We start from the raw sequence: 7,070 nt of genomic DNA, 5'->3' as shown, positions 1-7,070 counted from the left end.
CCCGCCACAAGAGCCAAAATCTCAAGTTTCTGGTTCTGCGTATTATTTTGAGTTAATAAGCCTTTTATCTGTTAAAATAAATGTTAAAATAAATGGGATGACAGGGTGAGCCTCACTCTCTTATCATCAACCCTAACTGTCCAAAAACAGCCGGGCCGGCCAGGCCGCCGGCGCGGGCCGGCCCCGGCCTCGGCCCGGAAACCCGGGCCAAGTCCGGGCTTCGGGCCGGCTCTTTTGTGCCCGGCCCGGGCCCGATCCGGCCCAGAATAGTAGTTTTTTTAATTTTTTTATGTCTGATTTATGTATGTGAGATATGATATAGCTGTTAAGTTATACATAATTTATAATATTATGATATATGATAATAATATTTTTTATATATGGTATACTATCATGTATATACTACTATATTGTATATAAACATATCTCTATATATGTATAATATGTATAGTGTGTGTATATATATACTCTCCTCTTAGTATATAGAATGTAAGTATGAGAAGTTATAACTTCTCGTCTTATAGGAAGTATAGTAGTTAGATCTAGGTTAAGGTATATATAAGTGTCCTTTTCTCTTATATGAAGTATATATGGACTCTTCTCTGTAATATATGTATAAATGTATGCATGTATGTTATATCATACTCCTCGTGCTTAGTGCATAGGTAGTGGTATGATATAGAGTAATACTCTCTCTATATATATATACCTCTCTGCTATAAATAATTCTATATATGTATAGATATGTCATATTGTGTATGTTGATATAATAGCTCTCTCCTACTATCGCTACTCACAGCTCTCTCTCAATGAAGTATATCTCTCTCTATATAAGTATATATATGTATAAGGTTATATAAGTATACCTTTCATCCCTATATAGAGTATTAGTATAGTATAAGAATACTCCTACTTTATATATATGCTATGAGTATGGTATGTATGTTGTATAGTATACTACTACTCTCTCGTTAGTATATATTATAATAAGAGTATAGCTCTCTGTTATGATATGTATAGACGCTCTGGCTTGATAGGCTATGATAGTCAAGTAAGCACTCTCTTATATAGTGTATAAGAGTTGATAATGATTATATATATATATATTATATATATATATATAGTATATATATATAATTTATATATATATTATATATATATATATATATAATATTAATATAGCTGCTGCTCCCTAGATATATGTATTATATAAAGTATAATCTCTCTTATATATGTATATCCTCCCATTATATAAGTTAGCCTTTTAATATATGTGTGTGTATACTCGTCTCTCTCTTAGTATAAATAAGTATATATAAGTATGAGTGATGAGGTTGTAGCGGGAAAGTTACTTCCGCCATGTGGCCCAACGAGCAACGACTAATAGGGGTTTACTATGCGATTTCTCCTCTTAATTATAACTTACAATATATACCAATATATTTACATATAAATATATGTATATAAATATATAGTTAATAATAATTAGAAGTATATACTCTGACATTAATATATAAAAATATAATAATATTAACTAATTTTTAGTATTTTTTTATCAAAAAAAAGAAAAGAAATTTAGAAAAACCTAGGTGGGATGTACTTATCTATTGTGATCGCGCATAATTTGAAATTAAATTTATACTTGATAACTTTGTAATGATTTAATTCATATCATTATAAAGAATTTATTTTTACATAATTTTTTATTTGTAATTATGTCATTTTCAGATGATTAAAGAGATTATATTATTTTGTTATTAGTTTGTTTTGTCCTTTGTTTTATTTAAACTATAATAAAATTAAAATTTTTGCAAAAAAAGAAAAAACGCCGGGCCCGGCCCGAACGACCGGGCGGTCGGGCCGCGGCGCCGGATTTTCGGGCGGGGCCGAGCCGGCCGGAACGGACAGGCCTAATCACTCTGGCCTTGCTCTTTGCCTCTCTTCCATTACTATGATCGATTCGCACAATCTCTCTCCCACCCTTGCTCTCCCTCCCTCTCCCTCATCCTCCTATATCCCCCTTTCTTCTCTCCCAAGCTGAACCCCCATATGGTCATCATTACTAATAGATTTGTTGTTGTTGTCGACAAATGATCTAGCACAATCACCCTACCCCCCTCCCTCCCTCAAAGGTTTCAACTCCTGCCAATGGGTAACAACTTGATAGGCAGAATAAATCTTGGTTTCTCGTTCTTGGTTTATCATGCTTTTTATACTTGATCAATGTTTTGGTGGTGGAGAATCACGAGCCCCTACTCACAGTCGCAATATATCTCAAACCAAGAACTTTCTTGGTTCAAACAAAACATATTCTTGGTCTAGTGTCATGAGAGACATGCCCAATGTCCAAACATAAGCAATCATCGCCATCACGTATATACCATACATAGTGCCTGTAGGCGTCAAAAATTATCTATAGGTTCCCGCACGTAGCTCAAGACAGAAGACGATGAGCATCATTATCCGAGTCAAAGGGGATTATTTGACGTCAACGAGCGCATGAAGCAAGTCGACGAAGCGTACGAATCAACGGGACGACGAAATAACGAAGAGACGATTCGATCAGGAGTTACGGTTCACTCACGAAAGATGAAGCATCACTCGTGTCTTGTCCACTCCACACATGATTCACTCATATAAGATTGTAGATCTCCTCTCCGGCTTTCCAACGCACTTTGAATCGCGTCATTCCGAGATCGGGCCGAGGAATTACGCAAAAAACAAGTCGAGGCGCGCAACCGGGACACACGACGTGTCTCGGCCAAGGCCGAGACACAAAGTCTGTCTCGCACCTAAAAATGCTGATTTCACCCGTTAACTGCCTAGATTTGAGTATATTCTGATCCAAAGCCTCCCTAATTGATCTGAAGTTATCTTGGAACGTGGTTAAGTGGTTACAACTGAGGATGAGATCAAATCGGTCATTCTTATCCGAAAACTGAGCTTCTGAAACCTATAAATACAGTCCTAGGGCCTTTATTTACACAGATCCGGAATTCTCGAGCCTCAAAATTCCGCTGAAGGATCGCATTGTTCCACTACCTGAAGATCGAGGCAAAGCTCCTGTTAAGGAATGCTTGGGTCCGCTGAATGATTCCCGAGCAAATATCCAGACTGGGGGTCGTGCGCGACCTTCCAACAAGTTGATTCTCGTAACCACCCGCTTGGGGTACGTGTGAAAAACCAAAAGCTCATTAGGGTTTCACCCTCACAAAGGTGTGATTCTAAACGAGTGACTCCTGCGAACGCCAACAAAGCATTACTTAATCAGAAGAAGACGCATCCGACAGACGACATCGTTATACCTGAAAGAACAAGCGAACAACCGATAGGTTGCTCTGGCCACAACGCCGACGAGTTGTACTATCTGACTGGGGTGAGTCTCGAAAGAGAAATACCCTAGAAACAGACTCTCACTGTCCTTGTGAGAGATTAACCAGAGCAGTACTATCAGAATATAGCTGACCTAATACAGCTCCACGGAGGGTCTCAGTATTCGAAAGAATCTCTACTGAAGCGTCCAAACCTAAACCAAGGCGCTTCCATAAAAGAAGATCAGTCGGTCAGGATGGCGAACTTCCAGAAGTCACCATTAACATGGTCGATAAGGGGAAGTCAACTTGACGTCTCAATCCCGATCCTTTCCCCGGAGCATCTCAACATCTCATTTGGTTGCGGTCCGGGGCTATCAGACCTAGATCGAGTAGAGGATGGTCTTCGGATGATGAGACATCAGATACATGCTCCGCAACTTGGCTCTAATAACACAATGTCTAGTACAGGGCGATCTCGAGAAGCATTCATGATCACTACTGAGCAGATGGCTCAGCTCCTTCAAGAAGCCTTGGCTAACCAGAAGGAGGATTTCAAAATCAAGATGATGACCGTACAACGGGTCAAGGATTTACATGCCCTGCAGCTCCAAGAGTTGTCAAATAAGCACGGTAAATCTAGTCATCGCCACATTACTAATTAGGAAGATAGCGACTCAGAAGTCGAGGGGAATATCAATGTCGATACCTCTCCCGATGATAAAAATGCTGAGGATGGCCCCAACGCTAGGGGTGGCCCCACTATTTCTCTTCAAAGTCGCCCGAAGAAAGATGCAGGCGAAGATCTGAAGATGAAAGACCTCGAGAGCAAGATCAATGCTTTGATGTCTGCTCAAGAGGTGAAGAGGACTGGCATTCCATGTCCTTATCCGAGGGAGTGGGAATCAATTCCGTATCCAGAGAAGTTAAACCTAATTAACTTCATGTCGTTCTACGGAAGGGGTTCGCCCAGTTAACACTTGATTTACTTCAAGTCCTACCTAGGGGTCATTTCAGACAATGAACCTCTGATGGTACGATCATTCGTGGGGACCCTTCGTGCGACCGCCTTCGACTGGTACCATCGTCTCAAGTCGGGAAGTATTAATAGTTGGGACGACATGGAGAGCATGTTTCTCACCAACTTCTTCGATGATGACACAGAGGTTTCAATCGGGACACTATTTGATGAGAAACAAAAAGACGGAGAATCAGTCGAGAACTTCGTCAAGCGCTTCCGGAATAAGGCGATGAACTGCCGAGATCCAGTCACGGAGGAATTCATCCTCCAAACATGTCATAACAACCTTTCCTTGGACGTGCTGAAAGCTATGGGCGTCGCACCATCCAAGACTTGGAAAGAGTTGAAAGTACGCAGGGAGCAAGCCGAACGCTTCCTCAAAAGGAAGAAAGACGAAAGAGGTCAACCCGCGAACAATGCCCCAAAACAGAACTTCACCCCTCGTGGTTGTTCGCGGGAAAAATTGCTTTCTTCGATTCCATTGCACTCTCAAGTAATAGTTTTTCGATTACAAAAGACCTGGTCTTTTTATAAGATCCGGTTACAACAAAATAAAAAAAAATGAAAATTACAACTTTCCTTTTATGTCGAACGAATCGCGAGATCCTGTTTTGCGGTCTCTCGCTTTTGTGGGTTCTTCGCCTGCGCCGGGGTTAATCCGTGGACCACTGCGCGATCTTGATCCGGTCGGATCTACACGGTATGACGGGTGTTATTTCACGAAGGAAATAACAGCCGGGGGTACTATTTCACCAAGGAAATAATAGCCTTAGTTATCGAAATCGACCAAGCGAAATCGAGACTCTTCTCGGGATCAAAGGCCAAGCTTTGATCCGGAGGAAAACCGTGTAGATCTCAGATCTGATCTCTCTCGAACTCCTGCCTTATTTGGCGTGGATGATCGCTAAGAACCAGATCTGAGAGTCCGAGTCTTCTAAGTTGAAAATCCGAGGGTGAGTTCTCAATCCAGCAGAGTTTCGGCTCCAAAATTCCAACCTCTCAAAAATGAGCCATCCAGATCTATTTATAGGCCTTCACTGGAGCCACCTAGAGGTGGCTCGGCCACCGAGCCACCTAGAGGTGGCTCGGTTTCGGCCGAGTCCTCTAGGTGTTTGGTTTCGTACCTGTTTTCTGGTTTCGCGGTTTATCCAATCTTCGTTGTTGATCTGAACTCTGATTTGGCAGTCCGTATCCTGATTTGGCAGTTCGGATCCTGATTTGGCAGTAAATCCGCCTCGGTGTTCGAGTTCGAATCTGTTCCACAGTTGGATGACTCATTGACTCACCGATCCGTTAGCTTAATTCCGGACGCGAGTGGATTTATTCCGTTGTTTGCGTGCGGTTCGTTAGCCTCGTAGCCTTGTTAATCCGCTTCGTCGCGTGTCACTTGGCCTCGGTGTTGTGGACTAACGATCATGTTTAGATACGTCACCAGATGGTTCGTTGATTTGTCAAATCACCGTGCCGAGCTGTGTTAAGGGACCTATAGGTAGTTTTATACGCCTACAGATACCCCCTCCAAAGTATTTCAGCCTCGTTCTTTTATAGAAGAGTCTGGAATGCTTTGGATATGATTGTCCCAACCTTCAGTCGGTGTAACGGGACCTTGGAATGGCTTCTGTTCTTGATTCCTTCAATCCTTCAGGCTATTCGGTGCTTTGTCGAATGTCTGTAAGGGTTCCGGTGCTGCATTTATTGTCTGACCGTTGTCGGAATTTTGAACTTGAAGTCGATTCCTGATTTTCTGATCTTTTAGCTCGTGTTTGCTGGTTCAACATAGAACTGACCATCGATTGTTGGCGTTGAGTCTTTATTTGCGACGCGTTGTCCAGCGTTTGACACAGTTTATACTCGTACGTTTGCTGGAGTCTTGAGAAGCAGTTTATACTCTTATACTTTTCGGAGTGTTGTTGAGTTATCCTTAAGAATATTTTTAGAAAAATACTCTCTAGAAACTTCTCAACAAAAATAGGGAATAGTTTATACTCGTATACCTTATTGGAGTATTTTTCATATGTTCAACTTGGTTTGATCCGGTTCAGTCTGGTCTGGTCTGGTGTCATTGAGTTGACTGACTATCTCCATCACATCGTGCTGACTCAGGGTTCCAGATAACTGTTCATTGACTTTTGGTTGCAACGCGTTGACTGGCGTTGACCTAGGGGTACGCGTTGACCGGCGTTGACCCTAGGGTTTCTAACGTCGTACGTACTTTAATAACTACATCGGCGTTTTAGTACGGCGGCCCCAAGTCATAAACCCGTACTTCAAATTCAAGGAGCTTCCCTGGTCCGCATACGAGGATATATGGAGAGAGTTGATGGTATATGATCATTACTTCTTTAATTTTCATATTGATATAGAATACGTTTACAAAATGCTTAGATATCTTATATTTTTACATGCAAAACTGTAGAAATTCTATTGTCTTGAGGACTACCCTGGGGCGTGGCACTATGTTTTCAATATCAAAGTTGAGGCCGTGCTCAAACAGTGGCGACATGAGCTGAAGATATCAACATATGATATATCCAACATTAGTAAGCATACTTCTAAATTTAGGAATATATATATCATATTCTTAAAAATAATGCCACCTTCTTTTATCTTTATATATCATATTCTTAAAAATAATGCCACCTTCTTTTATCTTGCAGGTGCATGTGTTTCTTTGAGCATCTCTAGAGAAAATAATGCTCGTGGACCTTTATCTTGCAGGTGCATGTGTTTCTTTGAGC

The 7,070-nt window shown here is 41.2% G+C and overlaps 1 long non-coding RNA gene across 1 annotated transcript; it reads left to right on the top strand.

Moving 5' to 3' along the window:
• LOC109823867 lies at positions 6,572-6,825 on the top strand. Its single transcript, XR_002242494.1, has 2 exons — positions 6,572-6,655; positions 6,749-6,825. It is a non-coding gene; the product is annotated as an uncharacterized LOC109823867 (long non-coding RNA).

The sequence above is a fragment of the Asparagus officinalis genome, chromosome 9 (genome assembly GCF_001876935.1).
Source record: "Asparagus officinalis chromosome 9, Aspof.V1, whole genome shotgun sequence".
Lineage (NCBI taxonomy): Eukaryota > Viridiplantae > Streptophyta > Magnoliopsida > Asparagales > Asparagaceae > Asparagus > Asparagus officinalis.
The sequence above is the reverse complement of the archived record's forward strand: the minus strand, read 5'-3'. Positions and strand labels throughout refer to the sequence as shown.